Source organism: Bidens hawaiensis, unplaced genomic scaffold (genome assembly GCF_021521415.1).
Source record: "Bidens hawaiensis isolate Kalapana, Puna unplaced genomic scaffold, B.hawaiensis_p1.1 tig00051072_1, whole genome shotgun sequence".
In the NCBI taxonomy this organism is placed as follows: domain Eukaryota; kingdom Viridiplantae; phylum Streptophyta; class Magnoliopsida; order Asterales; family Asteraceae; genus Bidens; species Bidens hawaiensis.
This window is the reverse complement of record NW_027506182.1, coordinates 23,996-38,041: the sequence shown is the minus strand read 5'-3', so window position 1 is coordinate 38,041 and position 14,046 is coordinate 23,996. Positions and strand designations below refer to the sequence as shown.

General features: G+C 33.0%; 1 pseudogene; it reads right to left on the bottom strand.

The window, feature by feature from the left end:
• Positions 1-1,732: 1,732 nt before the first annotated feature.
• LOC143617002 (low affinity inorganic phosphate transporter 1 pseudogene) lies at positions 1,733-3,532 on the bottom strand (annotated as a pseudogene).
• Positions 3,533-14,046: the final 10,514 nt, after the last annotated feature.

The following is a 14,046-nucleotide window of genomic DNA, read 5'->3' as shown; positions in this document are numbered from 1 at the left end:
TTGTTGATATATGTATTTCTGGCAACATTATATTTTCTTCCGGTTATTGTTTCCTCTAATCTTCTTATCTTTATTTTCAATGTTAACTTATTTTATTAAAATCATTTTAGGTTGTAATAAAAAACGGCGATGAAGCTGATATGTTGACGTATTTACATTTTTCAAGTAAGTTTTTCGTTTAGTTTTTCCGGTTGTTTGTTATACTTAAAACAATGGTTGTTTTATATTTATTTGAAGTTTTATATTTTTCTTTCCTCTCATATATTCCGGCTAATCTAGATCTAGATTTGTATTAATCGTTTTCCGTTAAGTTTATATTTTATAATAAACTTCCGATTGTTGATACATGTATTTCCGGCAACTTTATATTTTCTTCTTATTATTGTTTCCTCTAACCATTTTATCTTTATTTTCATTGTTAACTGATTTTATTAAAATCAGTTTAGGTTGTAAATAAAAAACGGCGATGAAGCTAATATGTGGACGTATTTACGTTTTTTCGGTAAGTTTTTCCGGTTATGTGTTATACCTATAACAATGGTTGTTTTATATTTATTTGAAGTTTTATATTTTTCTTTCCTTTTTTTTTGTTTTACATGTTGTTCTTCTATGTTCTAAATAAAAATCATGTTTATTATTTTGTTTTTCTGGTAAGACACATTTAAATTATTCATTTAAGTATCTCATTAATACAATTTATTGAGTTTGACTATCCTTATTTGTTTAAATAACTAATAAGGATAGTCATACTTAATAAATTGGATTAATTGTTTTAATACAATTTAGTTAACATATTTAAACTTCCTTTAAATTCAAAATTCTAACAAAATAAAGATGGTGCAAGACATGGAATTTTAACAACCTGTGTTTAAACATAAATCAATACCAAAATTGCAATAATATTAACTTTACTATTGCCAACCGATTTCTAAAATAAAAAATCATTGCTAAAATTGCAATTCAATGTTGACTTTTAAATTGCTTTGATTTATACATTTGTTACGGTCACTATTTAATTACATCTATAACAATTTCCATGTTTATAAACTTTTAAGAATAACATGTTGGCCAATCACTATGTGACATACATAATATGTTTGACATGTTGTTGGATCCATTTGGCATTTTATTTTGTTAACCTCTATCGGGTTTGATTTCTGTAGGTTTTTTTTGTGTATGCACGAGATTGGCCCGAGACTAAATGTGCTAGGGATTGAGGACTAAAATGCACATTTAAATTTTTTTGGCATTTTATATTTATCCTGTTTTTTGTTTTACATGTTGTTCTTCTAGGTTCTAAATAAAAAATCAGCTTCATCCGTGGACAATATCATTATTTCGTTTTTCCGGTAAGACACATTTAAATTATCCGGTTATAAATTATAATTCTAATCTTTCATAATATCAATATTATAACAAAACTTTATTATTTCAGATTGTTTACCCGATTGATTTACGGAATATTTAAGACAAATTTGCTCTCTTTTTTATAACACATGATCATTTACCATAAATAAATTTGCTCTCTTTTTTAAAATTAATTCCGGTTACTAAATTAGTAGAAAATATGTTGTATTTTGATGATAACTAAAGAACAAACCCTTTCAAAGTTGTAATATATTCATATTATTATTTATTTATATAAAACAAAGATGTTACAACATAACTGTCACAACTTTATATAATACAATAAGTGAATAACAAAACGCACAAATAATAGCTTGCACACAAAATAAACAACATACAAGAAAGTAAGAAACCGCACATATACATACACTTTCTGAATCTTAACAAGATTCATAAAGCAAACATATGTACAGCTAATTAAAAGAACACAAAGTAATAATCAGCTGGTAAAATAAGACAATTGTTGCATAACATCAGATCTGCCAGTGAATCAAACAGGAGCTGTTCGGTTACTAGTGTTGGGCGTAGGCTCGATGTCGCCTTCATTCTCACGAGACAATTCTTCGAGCGATTTGCCTTTGGGTTCGGGGACCAGAAACGTAAACGCCATTCCCAACAGGTTGATCACACCGAGAAGGATGAGCGAGTACCTGATACCGATACCCGTAGGGTACCCGTGGTCAGTCTTTTTTGGGTCTCTGCTTTGAGCAGCATAGAGAAACCCGTAGGCGCCAACAATGGCGCCTGCTTTCCCAGCTGCTGCGGAAATACCGTGGCAGGTGGAACGCAGCCTCGCTGGGAATATCTCAGCGGGGACCACAAAAGTGGTCGCGTTAGGGCCAAAGTTGGCGAAGAAAAATGTTAATGAGTACATAACAACAAACCCGATTCGGTTGTCGTGTAGGGTCCAGTGGTGGTACGGAATGGCGAGAGCGAACATGAAAACCGTCATGAAGAAGAATCCCATAAGTTGGATGGTGAAACGGCCGATGATATCGATGAACACGACCGTGAACCAATAGCCAGGAACCGTGCTGCAAAGCGCAATTAGGGTTTGAGCTTTGGCCACGCGGTAAACCTCGCCAACCGCACTCATTGTTGCCGCGGGTGGGATCCACCCGATGCCACTTAACACGTCTTTTTGGAAGAGGTTTTGTGAGTAAAAAGCGATGTCGAGTAGAAACCAAGTGGAAGTGGTCCCGAGCAAGTGGAGCCCATGACGACGAGCGAATTCCCTCGAAAACAACCCGAATGAGTTTCTACTATCTTGGGCAATTTTCTCTACCTTTTGCTCCTCGGGGTCAATTTCGACTTGTAAAACCCGAGCCATGTCAGCGGCTGCTTGTTTAGCGTTTTTCGCCACCAGAGCGGTGTAACGGGCGGTTTCTGGCATCTTCATACGCGAGTAGTAAGTCATGGCCGCTGGGATCGCACCAAACATTAGTATAATACGCCAGATGTAGTCCGCTTGTGGGATCGTGGACCCTACAGGATTCGTTGCATAGGAAGGAGCGTTAAAGGCGTGGTCAAAACACACCGACACGATTAACGCTACTATTCCACTAGCCAAAATCCCGAACCCTTGCATCGCAAACACGGCAGCGATAAACGCACCACGCGTTTTCTTGTTAGCGTATTCCGACATTATCGTAGCCGAGAGTGGATAATCACCGCCAATCCCAAACCCAAGCCAAAACCTAAAAAAGCACAATGTGGTCATGACGCCTTTCGCTTCATTCCCAAACGAGAGACCGGAGGCGAATGAGCATATAACCATGAGAGCCAAGGTCATACCATACACTCTCTTCCGGCCCATCTTGTCACCGAGCCACCCGAAGAAGAGTTGACCGCATAGGGTCCCGACAAGGGCGACACCAGTGACCGATGAGGCCACAGCGGGCGGTAGGGTTCCGGGTTTGGGTGCACCATCTTTGTGGTAGTATATGCGGCCAAGTAATCTTGTGACTAGGGATATGGCGAAAAGGTCGTAGGCGTCGGTGAAGAAACCCATTCCGGCGATCACGATGGCCGTGAAATGGTACATTTGTGTCTTGGCTGTGTCAAGAACACTAAGCACTTGCAGCTGCTGATCTCCAGCCATGGCTACTCTCTTGTTCGGAAACTATACGCTGCAAAATTACCAAATCTTGGTTATAACTTATTAGTAACACAATATATATGTTAACAAATAATTTCACATGTAACTTCTCATACAAATATTAAACATGAGATTTTTTTAGAAATTAATACATATAAACTTTGAACCAATTTTATTAGAAATTTATGTCATTATATAAGATTAGCATTATCCATGTTTGTGAAAGATGGTGACATAAATTGATGGACCTCTTTTTTTAATACTTAACCATAATTAGGCTATCTGCATCTTACCGACTCTATTATAGCTTTGTTATTGATGTAATTTACTGAGTACGACAATGATGATGATGAAACATATTCATTATGATCAAGTATCACCCTTTGTGCCTCTACTTAGAATAGACAGCCGGGGATAAATCATTTATGATGATACAAGACGATTAACGACTATATAATGTGTATGCGTGATGAAATCGGAATCGGGTCCAAAATGTTATATTTTTCTAGTGTTTTAATTTCTGTATGTATGGATGTAAAAACATGGTATGAGAGAAAAAGAATGTACCTTATATAGAGGGTAGCTATGTAACTGTAATAGTGAGGAAACTAACGAAAGAAGGTAGTGAGAAAAGGAGATGTTGAATGCATGGGTATTTAAAGATGCACAAGACTAAGAATCATTTGAAGCATATTATGGCATATGCTTTAATGGTGAGGTCAACGCCATATTGCTTCTCCAATTAGCTATTTTTTAATCAAGTCAACGAATAAACACCTACACATACACATATATTTATATGTATATATATTATTTATGTGTGTGTATATAAATAAACCTCTCGTGTATGTGTATATAAGATAATTAAAATCACATTCCACATATCAAACTAGTCTCTAGAATTTAAATAAAATTTTATGATGGTCAAATATTTTGAGCATTCACCCTCATTTCTAGTATAAACTCAAAAGAAAAAAAATATGGTTTTCATATAGCTTGAAACTTAATCCTATTCTTAACATAATTATTAAATTAGGGATTAGCTTCATATAGCTTGAATTTAGAGCACGTTTGGTCAGGATTTAGTTTGAAAACAACTTATTGGTTTATTTGTTTTTTTTCAAAAACCAAGTAAGTTAAAAAAAAGATGATCGATCACAAAATTCCTTCTTGTTTAAGCTTTTCGATAAGGTTAAAAACTATTTTTGAAAAGCCTTAAATCTGAAAAAATCAGCAAGTTGTTAGAGAATATGATTTTATGAAAGAGTTAGAGAGAAGAGTCCATGGTAGAGAGAAAAGCCAAGAGATAGAGTCAAGCTTTGTTTTTACCCCGGATATGGGTAGAGGATTATTTTTGATAAAGGATCACGAGTGGCGATAGCTTGGATCAATCCAGACACCTTAGTTCACAATTCGAAGCTTGATTTCGGTTTTAAAGGTAAGAACTTAGTTAAAGTTCATGTTTTAGAAGATAGATTTATGTGAGGTTATCACATATTGATATTCGAGCGATTCAAATTCATAGAGTTAGAAATTTAATCGGTTCTTTGGATATCATAGTTTAACTGCCATTGTCAAGCTTGATCTAGGTTTCGAAAAACTGGTATAAGTTCTTGCATCTTGTAAGTCATCGCATAGAGTATAATAGCCGCTTAGTTTAGTTATCGCTTATTATAGTTATTGCTTAGTATAGTTATTGTTTGTACAATTAATTATCGCATAACATAGTTAGGGTAATGTTAAGTTAATACTTTTGCTATACGAATACTTTGGATCATGTGATTACTAGAGTGAAGCAAGTACCTGTGAGCTAACACTATATATTGTGACTACTTGGTTAAGCGAGACCCTTGATGAGTGATAACTCTTGTTATGCAATACTTAATTGGAGTTCTCGCATGAGGGTATAGTTTTCACGTGTTTTGGAAAATGACAGCTATCTTTTATAGTTTAAATCCCTTTAAATTTTTAAGTAAGCAAAGATAAAGCTCACCTCAAGGCTTAAACAACACTAACTTTTAATATATATGCATATCAGAAAAGGTTTAGAGTGTGCCCGGGACGCGAGAACCTGTTGTTGGGCATCGGAGCGGACTATCTATCTGAGACCGGTGGATGTTTTGTTTATCGTTCATAGACAATTTATGTTTTATTAAGGATCTCCAATTCATCGTTTGACAAGTATTGTAATGACGTTTACTTAGGAGAACACTCCAAAGGATAATCCAACTTAACTAATGTATTACATATGAAAACCACGAAATTGGGGGTTTCTGTTGGTAGAATCCTAATAGATTTAAAACACCAGTGTGGTTTTTTTCTTTTCATTGACCAAAATCACAAATAATTAGAATCACAATACTAATATGGTTTTTTTTAGAACAAAAAAACAGCAAATGAACCATTCACGAACAGGTTTCTCGCAAATGTTATGCGTGTGTGTAGACCAATTTTGATCCAAACTTAACATATCCAAAAGCGGTTTCGTGTTTCCACGACTAGAGTAAATTAATATAAATATCAAGTTGTAGACATAAAATACTACAGAAACTAATAACATATATAATATCTATCAAGTTGCAATACTATACTATTAAAACAATTCAAAAATATTCATATTGCCTTCAATTAGCATGTTCACGTAGGCTTTCAAGTAATCCGGTTTCAATATATGTCACATAATTCACCAATTAGTATTTTCTAAAATCATAAACTCACTAATTAATGTTTTATAATAATCATGACAAATTATTTTCTTTCAAATGATTTAGAAACCGATTTTGACACAATTAATTATTATAACTAATTTTGTGTTCCATTTTTTAGTATGACTATTATTTTAGCAATTCAATGATTTATATATTTATGCGGTTTCTCATTCCACAATTTATACATAATTTTCCTACATCTTGTAGTTTTGCAGAAAACAAGGTTAAAATTCTAATGATATCTACATATACATACGTTTGAAATATTTTTCACCGTGTATAACACGGACCAATATCCTAATAAAACACTACAAAAGCACATAAGAAGAAGTCACATGTTTTATCTTACAATTGCGGCAACTATATTGGATGCAATATCTGGACCTTAAACTTTTCTTTTAATTATATGAATTGAGATGATAAAAGTATTTCAAATGGTCTTCAGAGCATTCTTAATCAGTTATATATCTTAAATCTAAAATTATACTACAAATAATTACTTTTTTTTTATTTTTAATTAAATGATTAATATTTTTTATACTTTTATAACTTTATCGTACATTTTCTCTATACTTCTCTCACAACCACATTCAAAAAATATTAAAATATTATGGAGGATGAATAATGTCTCTAAATTTAACCATAACCAATAATATTTTTTCTCTCATTCACTCACAACCACTCCAATCACATCTTAAAATACGGAGAACACACTCACTTAACATGGAGAACCCATATTATGAATGCTCTTGTGTGCATCGATTAGTTGATTGCTTGAATTTGAAACGATGAATAGTGAATCCCCAAATTTAGGCTGTGGGAAATGGGGCGTGGAGGAGGGGGGGGTGATCCAGGTGGCTGCAAACGTGGCTCGCGCACACCATTACCACCCCTCATGCGAGCGGGGGCGCGAAGGGAAGGGCGAGCCGGACCACGGGGGGTGGGTGGATAAAAAGAGCCGTTGGAGATAGATAGATAGATAGAAAGCTGTTGTATATGGTGGCGGTGTGGTGCCGTGTTTGGTGGCTGTCAGTTCCGATCGACTGGCCGGAACATGTGAGAAGGTATGGTGGTGGTTTTTGGGTTGTGAAGGTAGGTGGTGGTTTCTGGCCGGAACTTCAGTGTGTGTGAGAGAAGGAGAGAGTTTTTGTGTTGTGAAGGTATGGTGGTGGTTTTAGAGTGTAGAGAGAGATACAAGGGGTGGACGGTGGTGGTGGTTTGGAGAGGGAGGAGGAAGAAGATAGGTTTTTATTTTGTATTTTTGTGCTAAAAAAATCCAATCAAGCCCCGGATCACCTGAACCACTACACCCTCCGGGGCTTGGTTGAGGGGCTTGATCCTGTGTCACATCAACGCCTACATGTCGGGTTTAATTGGATCACTTGTGGGCTCAACCAAGCCCCATTACCCCTAGCCTTAGAGATTCACTTCAGCTTTTTTTAACTTTATGGATATGGAGTATAAAGATAGGAATGGAATGGAGTGATGTTTCTGTGCATTTTCTCTAAATTTTAAGGATGAAGATGGAGACGATAAAGGAGTTAGGAATACACATTTGCAACAAAAACTATCGATATGAAAAATCTGAAAACTAACACATCAAGCATTGATTTGTATCAACATATATTTGAATGAAACTCTCGTGCACAGCCTAGAATGATCTTTTTTTAAGTTTTATCCAAAATAATAACAGTAGTCTTTGGTTAGCCAGATAAAAGTACTATGCAAGTACAAGTTTAGCTGTAACTAAAGGTATCTCACTTGACAATTTAATAAATAAATAAAATAGTTAAATATAAAAGTCAACTAATGAAATGTGAGTGCCCAATTGGCCATTGGTAACCAACAAGGGCCTATTCAGCTTCGTGACGAACATGCACATTTCATAAATGGAAGGTGTCAAATAACACGTATATTTTAACTTGAAGAAAAATGCTTAATATCATAATTTATATGCTAAAATTAAAAGATCATGAGGAGTGAGAAAGAGATAAGGAAGAAGAAGATTATGAGGAGTGGGAAAATGATATGAAATTTCTTTCAATTAATGGTAAATTTTAAGATTTTTAAGTGAATTATTTGTAAGATGTTATAAGTGTGTTATTAGCTTAAATTTAATCAATGTCATTTGACATAACCTTATAACATCTTACAAACAAAGACTTTCAAAAATATTTACTATAATAGATTTATTGTTAATACATTCTTTTTCTCACTCTAAATTTTATTGGATAAAAATAATTTATACTAAAAATACATATATAACAAAAAAGGAATTGGATATTTTCAATCACGTACGCTTTTATCTAAAAAAAAGGTACATTCAACTTGTTTTTACTTGAAGTAGCCGAAAAAAAGCTATTGTTTCTAAAGTTGTTTCTTAAATTTGTATTTCTATTTATTTATTTGTCATAACTTCTTTAAAAGAAATTATTTATTTTTTTTATCATTTTGAGTTTTTATGATCGTTTTGTTTTTGTTTATTATTATTATTTTTCTTTTTTTGTTAGCAGTAAATCAAATGGAACAATATATAATAGAGACAACAATTTCATATATGTCTTTTGGCTTGAACCAAGTTAAAGCACGAACAAACATTAAAGAGGGTTTGAACCAAGTTAAAGCATGGACAAACATTAAAGACATGAAACATAAATTTGTGTATATTTAAGGGTAACTTGGAAATTGACGAAGTGAACATTGGGACAATTAATTAATAAAATATGAACATTTTTAATGAGACGGATGGAGTATATATCAACACTAAAATCATATGAACACACATCAACTATTAAGACATGACATATATTTGAAAATGTATAAATAACCTATTTATAAGGGCACTTGTATTACTTTAGACTATACGCTATGGTGAGGGACTTTGAAGCCCCTCCACCGTGACACGTCACCGTCACGTAAGCAACGGGGGGCATCGAAGTTCGCCCGGCTATGGTGTTTCGGGCCCAAAGGCGCCCCTATATATATATATATATGCATATGTATGTATGTGTGTGTGAGAGGGGGACCCACATTCACCATCAACCGCGCCGGCCGTTGGAACCACCCAACCTTCGGCGCTCTTGGTTGGACCGCGCCCCACGGCGGTGTTTCGCGCCCAACGGCGCCCGCCAAGTCACCCGTTGGAGCCCCATAGCGTATAGTCACAGTTAAAATATACTAAATTTGCTTGTATAAACTTTTTTCCATTGACTTGTTAAATAATCAAATTGTCAATACTAATTAAATTATTATTTTATATTTAAACAATTATCTTACAACTTTACATTTTGCTCTAAAGATTTACCAAACTTTATCTTATTTCAATATCATGTTTCACATGTATTATCTATTCAAGAAGACATGACATGCGACGAGAAAAAATGAGAACTATAGGATAGTTTGAGAGGACTCCCTATGCTTTTAGTGGTAGAGATACATAACCTTGGATGATTTCAAAAACCAAAACTTTGGTTCGGTTCCAAATTTTTAGGTTTTCGTTTTGGTTTCGGTTTGGTTTTTGCCATTTGATATTGAAAACTTTACCCAGAAAAAAAATTGGCCCAAAATAATGAATTAAGGTATAAACAGTTTTGTTAATCATTAACTAATTGATTAATATACATTTGGCCAAAAATATTTGAGTAATATATTTTTTTAGATTCCTATAAATACTTAAAATTAATAAATATAATAAAAAATCCAAAAATTCGGTTCGGTTCAGTTTTTATAATTACATGCAAAACCGAAACCTTTGTACAAAAATATAAAACAAAACTATCAGTATTGTTTCAGTTCGTGTATTTCAGTTTTGATTTTTTAAATAAGTTTTTTCAATTTTTTACACACCTCTATAATATAATGTCATGTCTGTTGGAGGTAGTAAAGTGTTAGTTTTCAAAAGACTCTAAAAATCTTCAATAATAATTTGTTAATCCTAAGTAGATTAGGTATTGTAAAATTTTAATACTATTACTTAAACTGGCAAAACGGTATTATTCTAAACTGTAATAAGCAATTTAGTACTTGTTTGTGACAAGGAGACAACTTGCATTAGTTGACTCGATTTTAAGATATCATAATTTAGTAGATTACTTGAGATATTTGTAGTAGATCTGAATTTTAAATTCACATTTTTTTATGATAACAAAAACGGATTAGGAAGGTTTTGACATAAATCTATAATATATATAAATGAAAACATAAAAATCATACATGTCGTGATGTGATCGCTCTCCATTTTTTTGGAGTCACCAGATTTGCTTGATTTTTAAATGGAGGTTTCTCATGCATTTGACCCGAATTCATGGGTATGGGTCTTACCAAACCCAGATATTACTTAAACGGATTATAAAATCTCATTAAATTAAAAATTATTCTCACCAAATTGTTGATGTAAAAATCCTATAAAATAGGATATACTAAAAATTAATATCTTATTTATTTTAAAAAAGATATGTATATTATTTAAATTAAAAAACCAATTTTATAGTAAAAAAATAAACGGGTCTTGGGTCTCATCAAACCATAAGTATATTATTAACTTTCATAAATATTATATATAATTAAAAAAATCAATTTTATAGTAAAAAAAATAAACGAGTCTTGGATCTCATCAAAACTTTTCAACCATGTTATAACATCCCATTTATTTGTGAAACAATTTATCATCAAACCATAAGTATATTATTAACTTTCATACAATAAAAAATATATAAATTCAAAAAATAAATAAATATTAGAACAAACAATATAAAACAACACCCGTAATACGGGGGATATATAAAAACGAGTATACTATATATAATCATGAGTTAATTGTATATTAAAACACTTAATTTTAAGAGTTTTATAAATGTTAATGCATAACATACATGTGATAATAGGGTAAACTTGTCTTTTAAATATAATTCATCCAACTTACAAGTTTGGCTCTTTATCTTTAACCATATTAAGTTTTTAATTCTAATTTTAAACTTCCCACCCATTATTTTTAAACGATCATAATTTTTTCATAATTTAATATTTTTATGGGTTAGGTTATAATAGGAAATATAGTTTTGTATGAATGATAAGAAGTAATTTAGTCCATTGATTTTGACATGGATGGTTAATAATCTAATATTAGTTTATGGAGAAAGTTAAGTGTGAAACAAGGGGAAGAGCATGTCTTTCTCTCCCCGCATACAAATCACATGTCAAATTTTCTCATCATTTTAAAACGCTCATAACTTTCTTATATTTTTAAAATAACAAATTCACCATTATAACGAGTGTTTTTTATCTTTTATATAAATACCATATTGCTATATAAAAATTTAAAAATATATATATATAGTGGGCTTTTTACAAACTGTGTCTTACCAAATTGTGTTTTACAAAATTGTGTTTTTCATTGTGTTTTTTTATAGGGTTTTCATATAGTTTTCCATTGTGTTTTCTTCGGTGGTCGTTTTCTGGTGGTTGTAATCCGGTGACCTTTCGGTATTTATGGCTATTTTCCTGGTGAAATTTCCCGGAGATTGTTTTCCGATGACTTTTTTCTTTATTTCTTTCTTTTGTACTTTACATTTATTCTTACTTTACATACTTATACGTTCTAAAGTGCATTACGCCATACTGCCTTGAGTATTATTAGGGCTCTGTCCCTTTTCTTCCTCGGTTATTATTAAGGTCTGGTCCCTTCTTCCTCGAGTATTATTAGGGTTCGGTCCCTTTCTACCTCGGATATTAGTAGGGTCCGGTCCCTCTTCCTCGAATATTATTAGGGCTCGGTCCCTTTCTTCCGTACCTTACCATTCTTTTATATTTATTTATAACTTTCATACATAACATACATATATCATCCATACATCATATATAAACAATCACATCTTCAAACTATCACCTGGCAGTACATGTAATATCCGAAGATCGTTAACGTACCGTTAAGCATTCATTCATAACTTTCACATAAATCATATAAGGCATACACTTACCACTTAAGGTAAGTGTATTAACTAATCACATCGAGTATGCACACAGCCCTAAAAACATAACAAGGAAATGAGGCTAGAAACTCACCTGCAAGCGATTTCTAACTGAATTTACGGTTATGCCCTTCTTGAGCTGTGCACGGCTAACTGTGTATTAATCATAGTATCAGTTAACTACTTCTAGCTATACCATACTTCTACGTTATTGTAACCCTTAGCTACGGGGGGTCCGAGGGTATCGCCCCTCGCAGCAGGGTTTTAGGGGCGGCAGTCCCTAGCAGTGTCCAAGGGGCAGAGCCCCTGGCTGTTATAGCTATATGAAAAAATTTATTTTATTAATAAGTCTTTACTAAAAACTTCATCAGAAAACTAAAGTTCAATTATTTAATCAAATCAAATCTTCATGTTTTTTAGCATGTAAGTCTCCGCAGCGTATAAGTTGTCACACCCCAAAAACCTTAATTAAACAGCGGAAGACTTAACTTACGTCGTTTGGGTTATGACAGATGCCGATAGCCAATAACAATAAAACAATTAATAATAAAAGCTTTAACTTTATATATATATATATATATATATATATATTACATTATCAGAGTTTCATACACGTGTCGTTGCACGGTTTACTAAAATCTTATTTCAATATTATTCAAACACGACCCGCCCTCCTTCCCATTCCTTCCTCGAAACCTTCACTTACCTGAAAAACATATTAATATAACAGTCAACACAATGTGTTGGTGAGTTTCCCTTTATAAACAAAATAATCCATATAATGATCTTTTGTCATTACTCATTATATCCAATATCAATTCGTGTGTAATCGTCACTACACCCCGAATTATATTAAAACATCCCGTGTATGATGGTTTACCGCCATTATAACACAAATCCGTTTATCTTTATTTTCTACATACATACGACACCCAAATACATACATACCCATCCATATATTCATCTTTCAAGTTTCAATCAAACTCAAGAATAGCAAATCTTTTGTATCTAAATCTACCAATCAATCATAAATTAAAACTTACTTGTTCTTTGAGGGCTTGAAAGATGAAGATATTGATGTTAATATAGGATTAGAGAGTTTAGGAGGTGGGGGTGTGAGGTAGAGGGGGAGGGGCCGGCTAGAAGGGGGGTATATGAAGGGTTTTTGTTTAAATAATAGTTGATTCCAATTAATCGTTTAACGTATTGTGTGATTTAAATATCCAAAAGGATCCCGTTTTCAAAAATTTTTGTCAGACTTTAAACGAAATCAAATTCCTGACAATATGGACCATTAAAACTATTTTCTTGGAAATAGTTTGTGTGGGGTCCTTTCCGGGTCCTGTACTAGCTCGTGTTTATTTATTCTCCAATTTCCGTGATGCGAGCCTTCCTAAATTATGTTTTTATGTTGTCTCACATGTTTTTATATATATATTTTGAATTTTTGAGATTATTTAATCCATCTAATGATTTATTTACTTTCTGGCTCGTTGCCCGAGGTTTTTGCACGTTTTACTCGTTTCGCGTCGAAATTTGGACTTTTTGTTGACTTTCCAAGATATTGAATCTTAAAAGAGAGATTTTATTAATAAAATATATTAGGATGGATAAACATGATTACATTAGTGAAAATGTTTGCCATATGTTACATAAGTTGCCCTGGCGTATAAGTCTATACATATACGTCCACATACTTATGCGTTATGTATACATACACTGCCATATACATACACACTATATACATATACGCCCTGTACATATGCGCTACATACATATACGAATTCCATATACATATACGACATATACATATGCGCTACATACATATACGTTGTTCTATCTATCTTATAAGTTGAACATACTTATG